The sequence below is a fragment of the Oxyura jamaicensis genome, chromosome 7 (genome assembly GCF_011077185.1).
Source record: "Oxyura jamaicensis isolate SHBP4307 breed ruddy duck chromosome 7, BPBGC_Ojam_1.0, whole genome shotgun sequence".
Lineage (NCBI taxonomy): Eukaryota > Metazoa > Chordata > Aves > Anseriformes > Anatidae > Oxyura > Oxyura jamaicensis.
The window spans coordinates 26,001,978-26,018,815 of NC_048899.1; the positions used below are offsets into that span (position 1 = coordinate 26,001,978).

The window sequence follows — 16,838 nt, forward strand, 5'->3', positions numbered from 1 at the left end:
ACAGCCAGTATGGCAATTACAGGCAGAAAGGACACAGCCCTGCAAAGGTGGCTTCAAGAAGCTGAAGGCCTAAAAGGATCAGAACCAAAACACTTTTTAGCCTCTCTTAGACTTGGGCTGTGTAGCAAAGCAGATGTGTCCAAAGGGCTTTGCAGGACTGAGGGACGTGTGAGATGCAGAAATTCAGTACGTATAAAACTCATTTGTTCATCCTGTACATGACCTAGTCCACCATAATAATAAAAAAAAAAAGTCAGCCAAAAACTTTCCAGTACTGGTAACAGATAAAAGCACACTTTAGTTGTTTCTGTTTGTTTATTTTCCCAGTTTGTGCTTGTTCTGTACGCTAGTGCTGACCCTGTGCCCTGCCCAGCCCTTTTCAGCGCTGAGTACGGGTAGGCCACAGCGGGTCTGTAGGAGGTGAGGAGCGGTGAGGACTAACATCAACCAATTCCCCTCCTCCCAAGGAAATTCTTCTCTCCTGACCAGTCGTATGGGAAAATCAGCTGCAGCTTCACCCCCGTTACAGATAGCAAAGCAAGTGCTGGTGAAAGCTCCACAAAACAGAAAATATCAAAGCACAAACATTTTTTTTAAGCTTATGGCTATGAAAAAACACAGCTCCCAACCTGTTGCTGGCTTCATCCTTTGTTCTTTGTCACAAATTTATCTTGTCTCCCTAAAGAAAATATAATACATGCACACTGCAAATTTCACATAAAAATGAGGTTTCTATGAAATAAGCAAGCTCGCTTCATTTCTGACAGCAAACACTTTCATTTCCCCTATTTTAACTTGTTTTATTTCAAATGTCTCCAGGTGACTCCTGTTTCCACAGAACCCGCAGTTACGCGGCACTCCCAGCCTCAGGCTGGTCCTGGGAAAACCCACAGCTAATTCCTCCTTTCCCTTCTATTTTTAATGTGGATCTACAATTTTTCAGATGCAAATTTTTCAGCTCCTGAGATACTTGGGAGCATTCTGGCTATTTTCCTTACAGGAGTTAACTGGATCAGCCAAAAGATGCCTGGGAAACCAGAGCTCTTTCTGTGTGCGGGCAGCTCCCCTGCCATTGTATCAACTCAAAACTCCCTCCCCCTGCATCCTGGAGGACTGTCCAACTCCTCAGCATCACTGCTGCTGCCCAGGCTGCAGCAGGATGGTGGCCACCAAACATCTCGCCCCAGCAGCCTCCAGGCACAGCTGCTGGTAATGGCACCGCTGGGCGATGCATCGCGGTCCCAGTTTGCGGCTTTAAACAGCCCGGCTCGCGTTGGAAAGGACGAGGCCCGCAGTTACAGGCTTCGGCGATGCTCCAGCAAATGCTGAGGTGGCCCCTGAGGTCCTGTCCCAGCATGTGCAGGGCTCGGTGGCAAACACGGGGCAGGTTCTTGGGGCCAGGATGTTTAATCCAGAAATCAGGTTGGGTTACAGACCACGCATGAAAAAACCACACTCAAACTGGAGGAGTATTTGACCTCGGTCTGACAGCCTGGGCTTCTGTTCGTTAAGCAAACAAACCTCGGAGGCTACGTGACGAGCCCCCCACCTGTTTCTCCTTAGTCCCCCTTTTCAAGGCTTGGCACCCGTGTTTGAAACCAGACGCTCGCCCTCGCACCCCGGGGCTGCCCTGACCCTCGCGGGAGGCGTCCCTGGGGGGCCGCGGGCTGCAGAACCCCGCAGCCCTGGGAGGGGAGGGGACAGGCTGGAACCAGAAATGGCTCGCCTGTGAAGCATGTTTTCTTTTCCAGAGTGGTGCCTGATGTGAGATCTCTAAATCCCTGCCATAGACACCTCAGTAGGGACCTGGTTTCTCAGATGTGTCATTTACCCAACCAAAATCTGACAAGAGATCAGGCCCGTATGAGAAAATCTGGCCTTTGTCGCTGTACGCTTCCCTTTCAAATAAATTTGGAACAAAAAATAAAATGAAGTGATTCAAATAAATGGTTGTATTAAACAGGTAAATCCTTCTCAAATACTGGATTAGGGAAAAAAAATAAAAGGAATGCAACAACTCTAATCTTAGAGGATTTAGGATAATAAGTCTGTAATTATTTTTGCTGCGTAAAGGTGCTTGGGGAAGAGCTGGCTGGAGGCTCCAGCTACGGGGGCTTTTCCCAGGGCAGCAGTGACCAAAAGCAGCTCTCCCCCAACAGCCACCCATGTCCCCCTGTCCAGAGCTGACCTCCCCAGCCCAGAAGGACACGAGCATCCTCCCAGCTGGGTCCTGCCCTGCTCGGCACCTCCACCCACAGCACAGGAGCGAGGGAGCTCCAACACCACTGCCACCTCCCACCTCCCGAGGCTCCACGGGTGACAGCTGAGACACAGCGACCACCAAGCCCCTGCATCAGCCGCGTGTGACCAGGACTCAGCGATGGAGCTCTGGAGATTTAGGTCCCTGTCCCGGCTCTGCTACCATCCCCTCTGTGTCTCTGGGCAAAAAGCTTAACCTCTCTCACAGCTGGTTTCCACAGCCATAAAATAGGAAATAGCACTTTGCAAATATGGCAAAGTGCTTTGAGATCCTCGGAGGCACAAGGTTATGGAAGTATTTTTATTACCAGTACGAGAAGATATATTGATGGAGGCAGTCAATCCACACCATCCAGGAGCACTACATTCATTTTTTAAGCAATGCATAGTTTGCTTTCTGTTCAATGCTAAACTTTTTTTGCTGCTCTGTGCCACACAGAATTTATAAATTCAATGACAGATTAATCTTAGCAGTGAGCCATTTGGCATGAAAAAGGGTTTCACAGGGAGCTTGCTTTTTCCTGTAAAGAGCATGCATTTAGGAGTGACTATACAGAGAAAGACCCTGTGCACTTATTCAAGCACAAGTCCCTGCCCTCCATCATTACTCAGAATTAGAAACCCAAAATGGATTACTCAGATTGTTCCTAAGGTTTGTAGCTTTCTCTGCAGGAGGAGGGTTGGGTAATTGATTTTGACACTAATACCAGCACTATTCATATGCCCTGTAATATAATTCTGCAGCGACACTAAAAAGGCAGCCATCTGAGATCTGAACAAGGAAAGTGCTATATGATTTGCCCTAGACAACCCCAGCTATTTTAACAGCTGTGTTGTATATTAAAAGGGAGAAATCCCAATAGAATTAAAAACAACAAAGTCACATTTGCCTTTGAGGGAAAACAAGAAGCAATAAACTTTCCTAATAAAACAATCCCTCCTGCTAAGTGCTTGAGGAATGGTCAAAAGAGCTGTCCCAAAATGCCTGTGCCTTTTAGAGGGCATCAGCCTGAAAAGGACTGCCAGCAACCTTGGGAATAAACAGATACTCATCAGACATAGCCCCGCACACCCTTTTCTTGAAAAGACATTTTCTTCTTCAGGATTTCTCTTTCATCAGGAAACCCCCTTCTCCTCCCCTGGACGGAGCAGAAAGCAGACATTTCCCCCACCGGGCTGATCTGTCAAACACGAATCACCACTCTTGGCCATCCCTCCCTGAATATTCAGTAGCAGCACTGGGGTGACCCTCACTGGCACCCACCAGAGGACAGGGTCGGGGTGCGCCTGCTGCTGACACCAGCACCACGTCCACCACGGCACGGCCGGCTCCTAGTGTGAGCGATGGGAGCTGGGACAGCCCTCGCGGGGTCCTGCCCAGGTTTGTCCTCACGCACCCACAGCTTCTGCCCCACTGCCCCCCACGCTGAGGCAGCACAGCTTCTGGCAGCTCTCCCTGGCGTGCCGTGCCATTTTAGTTGGTACAAGCAAAGAGATGCTCCTGCCAGCTATTCTTTTGCAGTGGACAGTGTCATACTGCTAAAATCTTCTGGATACACAGTCTGCTTATGAAATTCAACGTGAGCCAACTGTTTTGAACACTGGCTTAACACAGAGGCTGCTGTGATCCTTCTCAGTCTCCCAGGGTTTGAGGCAAATTATGTTCTCGGTTACACAGAAGTAGCAGCAGTTAACGCAGTGAAGTCATCAGCTCTACACCAGACCAAAACTTGACCCCTCTGTTTTCATTTATATCAGCAACAGCTTCAAATTACTAAGGAAAGTTTTCTCTGTCCACATGCTGCTACTAAACGTCGGGACTATCCAAACACGTTGTCTGTTGCTGAAGGATCTACAAGTGTTTACAGAATATCAGTCTCAGGTAAAAGCAGCATAAATATTACTGCAGTAATATTTATTTACTGCAGTAATAAATATTACTGGGTCCTCCTGACACCAGGTTTCCAATCTTGACGTTTATTAGGAATGGCCTCCTTGGACCAATCACAGGGGGTTGGTAACAGCTGGAAATTGGTGCTGTATGCTGGGGTGTGCACACGTAGAGCAATAGCTGCCTGCCTGGAGGCCCCTGATGCCCCTTCCAAGCTTGAGAAAGCTTTGGGGGGAGTCCCAGACTCCTCCTGGGAGATGCTGTGGGGAGGGAGGATAGGAAGCAAAGATGACCCCATACTGACAGAAGTGGTGTGATGATGGCACAGAGCAGCTCAGGGCTTCTTCCCTCTTTCTACCTCCTACCCAGCTCCTACTTTTAGAGGGAACAACACTGGGATGCCGAAGGGAGGAAGGAGGGAGCGGTGCTGGCTTTCAGCAGGGGGGATAGAAGGACAAACAAGTTCTGCTCACCCTCCTCCAAACGTAAAGCTAAAACTGGGCAGAAATCTGGGGGTTCATAAGGCTTCACCAACTGGTTCCAGCCTGTGGCAAAAATCCTATCACTCCAAAAAGTGGAAAAATAAAATAAGAGAGACAAAAAAAAAAAAAAACAAAAAACAAACACCAGGAGAGTTGGCAACACTGCAATAGTTATACAGGCTCTGGAATGTACAAAGACTGAAATCAGAGACTTAGCATCTCTTTTGAACTTCAAAAACAACAAGTCTCTTCAAATCACTCTGTTAATTGGCTTTAAATTAGAGTTCTAAGTTTAATGAACAAATCTTACGCATACGGCATGAAACGGATACGCTTCTAGATTAACTTCCTGATCAACACCATCTGCCTTTTCCATATGGCAACAGCAAACCAAAAGCATGGGGAAGAAGCCTCTCTTGCCTTGCTGTGAGGGGTCAAAGTGCAGCCGGGACTGCCTGGTGCTTGGCAGCATTTCCCTGTAACACAATAACCTGAGAATATCACCTCCAATCAATTCCAGAACAGCCGGGAATATTCCAGGCACCAGTGGACACAGCTCTGCCCAGAGAGGTGGAAAAAAAAAAAAAAGGAGGCAAAGTATGAAAAAATGCACAATGGGAAGGAAGCTTGGGAGAGAAAGGGATGTTTGCAAGGATGACTGGTTGGATGTGGAAAGAGTAGGGGGTTCCTGAAGATGAAGAAAAACACGGGAGACAAAGAAGCAGTGTAAATAAAGGGAAAGAATGATGACTAGAGCAGATAAGACTTTACTGAAGAATATGAGTGAATATTGAGAATATGAGTGACAGGCACGAAGCAGGCAAATCACGTGCAGAAAGACAGAAAAGAGTGGCATGGGAAAGAAGAAGAAAGACTACGAACAAAGCTGGTAGCATAGGAGATGAATATACATAGCCCTGCTGGGGCAGGGGAGGTCATGGCATGGTGTCTAGCATGGAAGGGGGGCATAGCACAGAGGGGAAAGAAGCAGCAAATACTCAGGTAACTTGCAAGGAAGCAAAACAGAGAAATACAAGAGTCTCTTATGAAAGAAATATACCTGAGAAATATACTCTGAGGAATGCAGCCTTCCAGTGTGCTCTATCACCCTTACTAGTTGGAGTAACTAGATGCAAGGATACACTCACTGCCTCCCGTGGTGCCGGGCATATGATGGGAAACACTCTGAGATGCACCTGAGAAAGAGTCTGCACCTGAGAAAGAGTCCCAACTGCTGTCCTCCTTGCACCGACCACAACGGCCTTCCACTTCTATCAGACAAGGCCAGCAGAGTTACCGGGGGTGGTCAGAAACTACCACCACCTGCAAGGTCTTTAGGTGTCCGGCTACCTCCTCCAGAGCTAGCATTCGCCAGCTGGATGCTGTTTGGAGGCTTTCCACTGGGTACCAGACACCAAGTGGTCCCTGGGCAGCAAGGGTATAAATCAGGCGTCTGCACAACGGCACCCAGCGCCCTAGGTCCTGCGTGGGGCTGGCACAGGACCTACAGGAGCCTTGTGCTTTTCAGGAACGACAGCCAGAGGCCAGGTTATCCGGGGACGCTCCAGGGTGCCAGATGCCAACAGACAGGCCACAGAATTAAAACATAAATGTTCTTTCCCTTTCTAAAGCCCATTTACTTTATGGGCTGTGGTTACTGGATAGGAGATGGCACTGAAGAAAGGAACTCAAACCTTCTTGTGTTAGCCTGCTGATTTGGTGTTTTTCACGAACACTAATGTCACTTTAATGTTGCCGCTTCCTTACAAATAAGACCAATTTATAAAGTATCAGATAAACTTGAATCATTTCCCCACTTCAAGTAGGTTTTCAAGTTGCCAACCTTGGAGCCTTGAACAGAAATTATCTTTCAGGTGCTGCGTTAAAAACAATTACAATACATCATCAAAACATACAAGCAGACATAAAAGCTCAAAGCCAGACACAGATTCGGCATTGGTCCATGCTGAGACATGCAGGCTGGGGTACATGACTTTCCTCTCTCTCTCAGAAGTTATCTTTGTTTCTCAGTTTGGAAGAACTGAGAAGATGGAGGAGTGGGGGCTGGAGGGAAGAGCCTTTTGTGGTGGATCAGGAAAACAAAGTCATGCTTGTACTTTTTCAAAGCCAATCCTACGTGTCTTATCATGAGAAATGTTTTATTATGCGAATTCCAACATGAGAAAAACCGTCAAAGAAGATAATCAAGACACTCCTGCATTCAGACTTTGTGTTAACTTGCTGCAAAAATATGGGAGGATGCCACCAGGTAAACAAAAATTGCTCAAAAGTGATGCGTCACCATTAGAACTGGTCCATGAATCTTCACTTGCTTTTTCTTTTGTTTGCTTTGTTGTTGTTGTAATGGAGAGAGAATTTCGGCAAAAGAGTTATCTGTGTTTTTTATGAAAATCCAAAGAAATTTTCAATTTCCTGTAATGGATTTTTTTTTCTTTGGGGGGGATTTTTTCCTCCTCAAAAAAAAACACCTTTAGATATAAGAATATGAATAAACAAAACAATCAGAAAGAACTTGATCAAGTTTTCATGCTCTAACAAGAGCAGAAACTGTTAATAACTAACACGTCAGATAAACCATCTATGGTGCCTGGCAGATTTACCAGGGTGGGTAGCAGCCGAACAAGGCTTATATTAAAGCCAGGTTGGAGGACTAGCAGTTAAACTATTTACAACAAAATTAGACTCTAATTCTGTATCAGTAATAATTAACCTATTGACTTTTCAGCAGGTTTATGAGTAAAAGATATAAAGAAAATAAATTGAGCATATTACAAATGGAACAGGAACTCTGCTTCCAAACAGAGATGTTCATGCAGGTTCCAAGGAGTGGGCAGAGGTGGATGCAGGAAGTTTAGCCAAAAGAAAAGGAGCTGCCTTGGAATCAGACAGATTGGAAATAGTTTTTGCGGTGGTGGAAGTGAATGTTTTGTTGGCTGGTGGTGACTGAAGATCTTCTCAGGGACTCACTTCCGTGCTGCAGTAGTTTGGGCACTTTCAACTCTCATGAATGAAACGGTGAATACAAACCACATGCAGTGAAGCTTAATGGGTTTGCTTTATGTACGGGTGGGATGAGTAATATTGTCTTGTAGTAACTAGTCCATCTAGATGACATTGAACAGTCTCCAAAGCTTGGATAAGAACAGTCTCATTTGGCTCAAGGAATGTAAAACCTCTATTTTGAGAAATGAAAGATAAAGGATTGCATCCTTGCAAAAATCCCTATAGCAACTGGGTTCTTTCAGAACATGCTTCATTACAAAATTTCAGTTTATTTTTAAACATTCCAGTTCACTTCACCAGCCTATTAAATCTTCCCTCCAGAGGCACACGTGTAAGTATGTAGAAGAGAGAAGCCTGGGAAGGAAACAAGGATGTAATTAAAAACAAAAAAGCAACACTTCAATTGGCTCATTTTCCTCTACTGAACACATACACCACACAAGCTGCTGCTATTCCACGCGGTAGAAACACACATTGTCTTTATAAGACTACAGTTGCCAGCTGAAGGCAGGATGCAGACCACATAAAATGGTTGGCAGTTCATAAACCAGAGAATGGAGAAAACTCCTCCAGATGGGACTGGGATAAGAGTTTCTGACAGGATCATGGAGTATTTGGGGTTGCAAGGGACCTCTGGAGGTCGTCCCGAACGGCCTCACGCTTACAAGTTACTGGGAGTCAATTGCGAGCATTTGTAAACCCCAAAACTGTTGAAATACTGACAATCGACCTAGTAGGAGAGAGCAGACCTATAAGGGGCATACCCACGAACTGCAACACAGCCTAGTCCGCAAGCAAACCGAGCGTGTCGGTGAAGAAAGATCTTAAAACCACCAAGAGTCTTTGCAAGGAATCTCATACAATGGAAAACGAAATGAATACTCTGAATGGAACAGCGCTTATTTCTACGAGCTGTGACACAAGTTATAGTGCCATATGTGATTCCAGAAATTATCATTTAAGTACAAGAGGCAGCGTCTCAATTTTCAGCAGAACAAGTCTGTCTTCTACACAGAAAAGTGAGTGTACAACGTGGTTGGCTGTTATTTCAGTGGAAGGGAATAAGTCTTTCAGGAGACAGGCTAAAGTATTCAGGAGGGTATTAAGCTAATGACAAAAGACAAGGGTGAAAATGAGCACTCATTTAGCCAGAAATCAAGATGTCAAGATTAAAATTAATCAAGGTACCAAGGGACTCAAAGAGAAGAGATTCTTTAATTGTGCAGACTCTAATGTTGTGAATCCAAGTAATAAACAAGAAGTGGAATAGCTCGTTTAATACAACAATTAGTCCTGACCAGTATTACTGAACCTGGTGGAAACATTCCTGTGAATGGAGAGGTAGAATCATTTTGTCTATTAATGCCTGGAAACAAACACAGAGTGATGAAGTTTGTCAATGACAAATGACTACAGACACAGTAAATAAAGATGATTGCTCTGTACCACTGACCTGCTTCTCTATCACCAGATGGCCTAGATACAAAGATCATCTATTTTAAAGCAACCACATACAAGGCCACACATGTGGAAAGTGATTAAAATGAAGACTGTGCTTTGAGAAACACTGACTGAAGACAGTTTGAAGTTTATGGTGGGCAAACACTGGCTGACAAGTTCCAAGGCGGTTGTTGGTATCAAAGCAGCTAAAGCAATGTGTATTTGTCCAAGCAAAATTTGTGAGGTTAGGTCTCTCTGTCTAACCCTGAATCAGCTATTAATGGAACATGACCCCCAGCTCTGGGATCCATACTTCAGACAGAAAGAGGAAAATCACAAAGACTTCGGTGCTACTCATGACAACAACGGAAGTGAGCTTAAGACAGATGCTTGCAGGATGACTTGGTCAGTGATATTAACATATACATTTGGTCAACATAAATTGATAAGAGATGCTCTTTGATACAGAGATAGGGGACATTACAAGAACCTACTGCTAAACCAATTACAGCTGCCTAATACCAATTACGTGGACTAAAGCTAGAGAAATTCAGATAGAAACAAGGCTCCAAGCTTCAACAGAGAAGAGCACTGCGTTCAGGTTGGTGATGGACTCTTTAGCACTGCTGAACTGATGCTTTGTTTATATAGTTTTCCCAGAAGACCTTCTGTAGTCCAGAAGACGCATCACTGGACGTGCATGGGCTTAAGTACAGGAAAGTTCTCTGATGGTTTTATAGAAAAGTCAGACTAAATGAGCACCCTGATCTTCCTTTGATCTTACGCACCTATGAATCTTTGTTATAAATGGTTGATTTGTCATACGTTCACAGATCAAAACATCTGCATTAATAATGATTGAATCTCACCATGCCTGTCTCTGCTGATAAGCGAAATACCTACCTTCCAATTTCTGTATTTTTTCTTCTGCGATAAGGACTTAGCAAGACTCAAGTAATAAACATCTCCCAGAATGCTGATAAAGTCTAAGGTGTTTATGTCCTGCCAATGGCAATGTTGCCGAGCACACATTCCTTTACTATGCAGTTATGTCTACTGCACTACAAGTATTTTGATGACTGAGGCAGATATAAAACTGTTCACCAACAGAATATCCTGCAGTTTTTGCTTGGTGGCCTACAAGAACTGACTTTGTTTCTTGGTCTGGTGTGTAAATGCTAGCATCAAAAAAGAAAGAAATAACATTATAATTGATTTAATTCTCTTGTTATAAGAGGTAAGGGAAAAGTCTACCTTCTCACCCCCAGCAGTGGTGTCTCCACAGCCTACAGAAGAACAGAAGCGTGGGGAAGCCTCACCCTCTGCTGCTCTGTAGTATCACATACAAAATGAGCAGGGCTGACATGCCAGCAAATCTCATGTCCACAAAAGTCACCGGAACAAATCCCAGGCTAGCAGTAAACTTTTAGCAAATGTTGGCAGGTTGCTATAGCTCAGGGGAATGGTTTAGGAACCATGTTGTGTGCATGCAACTGGGCAGTCAAAGCAAGTCAAGCAAAAGAAGTGTGTTTTGTGGTAATCAGGCTAGGGGCTGAGCAGTGGAGGCTGCATTCACTCTTGTTAGATGACCCTGTAGCTATTCAGATGCTATGCCAGACTTCGAGGCACAATGACTGCTGTGGCCACTAGGCAACACAAAAAAGATGCTTTTTGCTGTTTCTTTAAATAGAGACTGAAATCATTAAGGCTAGCCTGAGAAGACCCTATAGGTACTTCCTCTTCCTTTGCTTTTGTTGCGTGATACTATCTAATTTAAGACAAAATATAAAGGATTAATCATTTTTTTTCAGGACAGAGCCCTTTTACATATATAACAACAAAAAGAAATATAGTATGAAACAAACCTTAACCGAAGTTTGATATCTAGGCTGTTTAGTACTACTAGTAATAGTTATTACTTATTTCCCTTGTAGTTATTGTACATTATTTCTGTTGTATATTAACGCAGATGATATTATCTTCTAGCTCTGAATCTTGCAGAAAACTGCATACAACCTTGTTGAATTCTTCCTTAGAGAAAATAGCCAAAACAAGGTTAAGTCTTTAAGCTCCCCTCTACAAAACCCTCCCTGCTCCTAACGTGTCATATGCTCTTCCCCTCTAATTACCTCATTACCCCACAACCATCTTCTCAACCATCATAGCCACTCTCCTTGCCCTGTCTCTCTTTCTCCTGCTCTCTTTCATCAGAAACCCAGTCTGCCTCTCTCAAAACAAAATCCCACTTGTGCCTGTAACTCTCCATCTTCCTCTCCCCTTCACAGCTAAGCTGTATACAATCTTCTGTACCCAGTTACCTCTGGGATTTCTCTCCACTAGATCTTTCCCGCATTTCACTCACAGACCGACCTAGTTCAGACCTGATTCCCTCCACCCACATGGAAACATCAGCCTGCCTCTCTGATAGCTTCTCACAGAAACCTGGCCACAGACAGAAGGTGGCAAAGGGTGCCAAATTCTGCAGAAGTGGAGAGCGTCTTGTTGGTTACTCAAGTCTGCAACCTGAGAGAGTCTTCAGTTTCCTCCAACCTCACTGTAATTTTTTTTTGCCTCTAGGCCACCTCTGACTCCTATTTCTTCCTCCTGCACAATGGCTCCAAGAGTTTGGCATTTCCTTGTGCTTCCTGCCACTCACCTACATGTCTGAACTCAAAACACCAGCCTCTAAGCCATTCATTTTCATTTACAGCAAGTTCCTTTACATTGGCTCTAATGAGTACAAAGCTGATTTCACAGCCATTCAGAATGTGGGAGCAAAGAGCATTTTTCTAGCTTGTCACTTTGTTCCTGTCATTTTGCTTTACATCCTTTGATGGCTTGCTCTTTTGTTTTGCTTCCACTATTGTCTCCTCTTTCAAAGCCCTTCAAAGCCTACCACACTACGCTTTCAATCTCATTGGCTTCCGGGAGACTTCAGCAAATGCATATGCACTTTCTTTAATCAGGGCCTAAATATGTGTCATTTGAGTCACTTTGCTCAGATGGACCAGAGATATCCGTCTGCTCCTAATCTCATTCATACTTGTTTCCACCAATGAAACTATTGACTTTGACCATCTCCTGCTCTCTGACAGGTGTCTAAGATGAGAATCAGATCCCCGTGGAAAATCATGAACCAGTGAGTTTACCTGTTAGGACACGGTGTTCTGATCTTAGAAGAAATACTAGAATGCTTCAGTTAACTCTTGTTGCACTGTATTTTTCCCCAAGTGAGGGAACAATTATTTTCCTAACTAATTTCTCATAATTCAGTCCTTCCCTAAAATGATATATATTTCTAATATTGTTATGTTCTCTGCATTACACAGAGTGTCAGGGAACCTCAACATTCCGAACTAAACACTAAAAATACTGAAACACCTCTCTAAGTGTTCATCCCATTTGCTCTCATAACTTAGCACTTGACTGAAAAGCAAGTTAGGTTTTTATCTGCTGAAGAAATGGAACAGGTAATCTCCTGTTTCTAGTCACTCATCTGAGCCAAATTTTTTACGGAACAGGAGGGGGGAGATGTCACCAGCTACAGAGGCCCAAACGACTTCTTGTCTTTAAGCCATGCCCACAGCCACCCAGTGTTCGGTACCATTTTGTCCCCTTGGGCTTTTCACAGCATTTCATGAGTTAAAGTGAGACAGCTCAGCACGCTTTCTATTTTGGAGTCAGTATTTCCACTGCAAACTCAGATTTATTACTAATTTATGAAATGTTCATTAGAGTAGCTGAGAACAAATACAGTTGGCCATCCTCAAATCATTAGCAGCATACTGAGAAAAAGTTAGATGCCTTCCTTTAGCACTCCTATAACTGAAGATCAGGCTTTATTTGTGTGAATACAACCACACAAATGCCTTCAGAGAAATGGACCTGCAGCACGCGTAGGGTTGGCTTTTCATCACTGCATGCCGCTGGGATTTTTAAAGCAGAGAACTGGTGGCTGTGGACATTCATTAATGTTTAAGCCTTCCCTTTAGCATTGCTCAGTGCAGTGACACGAAACAGACCCAAAGCCACGTGGCTCCTGTCCTGTCTTTTGGCTGGGACCTGGGCAGGACCACTCATATCGCGTGTCTTGGAGAAAACACTACCAGCTTCTGCCAAACCTGTGGCCTTCCTGGTTGCAGCCCCTACAGCTACACAACTGCCTCGGCAGCTAAAGGCGTATTTCAGGACCGTGAGAATCAGCAATCAAAGGAACGAACCGTCGGTAACTCCAGCACCATATGCAAATTGCAGCTTGTACGAGACCTCAAAGCAAACAACATCATGTCTACATAACTCCAGGGAAAACACGCGGAGGAAGAGGTCTATTTGTTACAGAAGTAAATGATTCCTGTCTGGTCAGGTGCAATGTAGCAGCCCTTGGTTCCCAGGACATGGGAGATGGGGGACTGCACACACCAGTGTCCCACCCCTCCGTGCCCCTGACACTCTGCATCTTTGCCAAGAATCGTGACTGTATTACTGATAAGCACAACCATCCATATATAATTAACTGTGCTACCTGCACAGCACAGTAGAATAAGCTACAACCCACTGAGACAAGCAATAAAATAAAGGCCCTGAAAACTTTCCATTACTTAGGAACCTGCATCTTGGTGAGTTCTGTTTTTTATTTTGAAGTCCCTAACCTTGGCACCATGCAACAGTGCACGAGAAACAACTAGATGCTAAAACAGAATTACATATTGCTGGGTCTGTTTTGCTAGCAGCAAAGTTGAGGGAAAAATAAAGGGAAGTAACAAGGAGGTTTTTTTTTTAATTCAATTTCACTTTCATGATAGGACACGAGGATGGACAGACAGATAACCAGTCAGCCTTTCATTCACATCCATCTTAACATTGAGTAAAATGGTTCTGGAGGTACTTTTTTGCTATATATTCACTATACAATGAACTAAAATGACTAGCTTCAAGAAGGCACCTAAATTTATGTGAGCTGAATAGCATAGGATAATCCCATATATCTAAAAAGGGAGTTTCACTATACACCTATTTAACGAATTTGGTCAAATTTCCTTTGTCCGAGACACTCCCATTGCCCGGCGGTGCAGCCCACAACACCCCCACCTCCCCTGCCCATCGCAGCACACCAGGTACTTTTCTTGCCAGCCCTGCAACACTTCTCAGCACGATCTGTTGTGCCTTCTTAGAAGGGGACTGCTCCATCCCATACAGCTCTGCTGTATCGATACTAATCCCCAGCATCCTTAATAAATGCAAACACACACTGTTCCAGATCTCTGTTCCCACAGCAGCTTAACTTTGCAGTGGTACGTGGTAACAACAATCAGAAAGGTGCAGAGCTTTTAAAATAGTTACCCTGTGCTAGCAGAGGAAATACACACAGCCAGGCACTTGCAGTCACTTTTCTCATCTAGTTTTGACTTTTATTGGTCTTTGGTCCTCTGAGGGATCACAGTCTTAACCTGTTCCTCCCTCCCACATTTATTTCTCTGACCCATAAAATCCCTCCACCGGAGCTTCCAGCTTTAAGTTTCACCTTAAAAAGGACCCTCACTGTGGAGAGGGAAAAAAAAAAAAAAAAAAAGCTCTTTGATTCTCCAAACCTTCCTGAAGCTCCCTGATGTGCCAGTAAACCCCCGAGGCTGACGCATCTCACCTTCCATATCCAACTCCTTTGTTCTGCAGAGGGAGCTTCTCCGTTACCCACCCCTGTGGGAGAAGCTGGAAGAATTCGCCTTGCAGCTGTCCCAAGAAGCTTCTACCTGCCTGGTGAACATCTGAAGCTCAGAGGCTGACAATTCTGCTGCTCCACCAACACCAAGTCATGCCATGGTGTGACAGTTACATGTTCTCGTAGAGGCAGACTCCCCAAATTGTCACAGCGCTGCCTAAGGACTGTCACGCTGCAACAGACAAATGGTCCCACTCATCCAACACCCTGTCTGACAGCAACCAGTGATGGATTCTTCATACTAAAATACAAAAAGGTCATTTTCATTGCCTGCTATTAAAGCAAGGGAGCAGAGGGCAAGGAATTTTCCATGCTGGGGCAGCGGATGATCTCTGTGCTACGCAAGGTGAAGTGAGAAACTGTGGGGAAATCTCTGTCACAAAGCGCGAGCTCGTTCATTCGTCGGCTGGAAGTATTTTGAGATCCTCAGATGAAAGATGACACAAGAGCACAAATTATTATCATTAGGGCTTCTCTGGATTCAAATGCTGTAACCAGAAATACTACTACACATTCATACAAATGTTTCAGTGTTTCAGTCTCTCTTGAAACTTGCAGAGCTACATGCTAATTTACTAAATGCACCATAAACATCCTTTCACTTTTCAAGTTAATCACAATTGCCTTACAGGAGATTAACACCATAAAGCACTTTCACAGCTGACGTGCCTTTAAAAAAATTCCCAGAGTTAAACTTGTATAAATAATGTAAGTGACATGGAATATAATTATTAAATGTTGTCATTTTGGAAGAAAATTAATTAGCAATAGCTGTAGCTGTCTTGTGTCTATTTAAGCAGTGTGCATCTCAATTAAAATTTAATTGCAACAGATTCACTCACAGCAGGGAAAAGTGATGGAAATGAGAAGCAGCCTGGTCCTATATTGCTGTCTACAAGGCAAAGTGTAGTAGAAACTGGGGGGAAGGGGAGGAGAGAGGCAGGAAGGTAAGAAAGCAAATCCACAGAAGCACGCTGCTAGGCAGCCAGGGCGCTCAGATGCCGTGGGTGCTGCTTATTCACAAAGCAGCTGACTGGTACCAGGCATGAGCACAAACAGAAATCAAACCAGCTGCTGCTGGAAGAGGTGTTGCTTCATACCACAGAAGATGTGCTCACGTACCCACTGAGAGATAGCATGGCTCTCCACATTACTGTGCCCTTTGGTTTCAGTGCCTCCTCAAAGTCAGCCTGGAGAAACCCTAAAGGCCTAGGCAGGACTGAGAGGGGCTTTCCTTAAAGAACAACCAAAAAGACCTTGGAGACAAAGTCCTGAAGCTGCAAGTCACTAGAGGTATAAAAATGTGTTTTGGAGAGGAATAACTCCCTCCATGTGACATTGAGAAGCAGATGTGCTTCTACATCCCTTTGAAAGTCTTTCCCAAAAGAGACAAAATATGACTTAAGTATCACTGTCATTCAAACATAGAGGATTTTGGATGTCATTGTGAGATGCTTTAAAGAAATTATATAGCCAGAAGGTGCTGGGTACCCAACTCCTCATCTCTAATGCCCATAGTACAAAGTTCTCCAGAGTGTCTCTTAAGTCCAACAGCCAATTCACTACACTTTTGAACGGAGAATTATTCCTCCATCATGCATTTCTCAAGACTCAAGTTTTCTATAACTTGCTTACTTGAATGAATAATTCACATCTCGGACAAAAACAAAGAAAAACAAGTATTGCCTGTAGGTGCATAGGATGCAAACTGTATTGGCAAAAGATGGTGCAGAATCCTGAGTTCATTTATGCTAACTAAATAAAATAAGCAAAAAATATTCTGGCCTTAAAACTTGTGCTAATTAGAAAACACATACCTGAACTACATATATATTCTTGAAATACTTATTTTAGGATTTATTCAGTTTCCAAATGAGGCAAATATACTCCCTACAAATTCCTAGGGCATGTTCTCTGTCAACCTGAAAATCAAGTTATATTGTTTCTGACTGACATGATAATTATAATGTGAATTTACAACACTTGATCATTTTGTTGATGATGCTAAAGTCATAACAGAATCCAA

The 16,838-nt window shown here is 44.0% G+C and overlaps 1 protein-coding gene across 5 annotated transcripts in view; it reads right to left on the bottom strand.

Moving 5' to 3' along the window:
* The window catches only part of GLI2 (GLI family zinc finger 2), a 192,290-nt gene that overhangs the window by 139,217 nt on the left and 36,235 nt on the right, over positions 1 to 16,838 (bottom strand). The gene's annotated exons all lie outside the window — the stretch shown is intronic.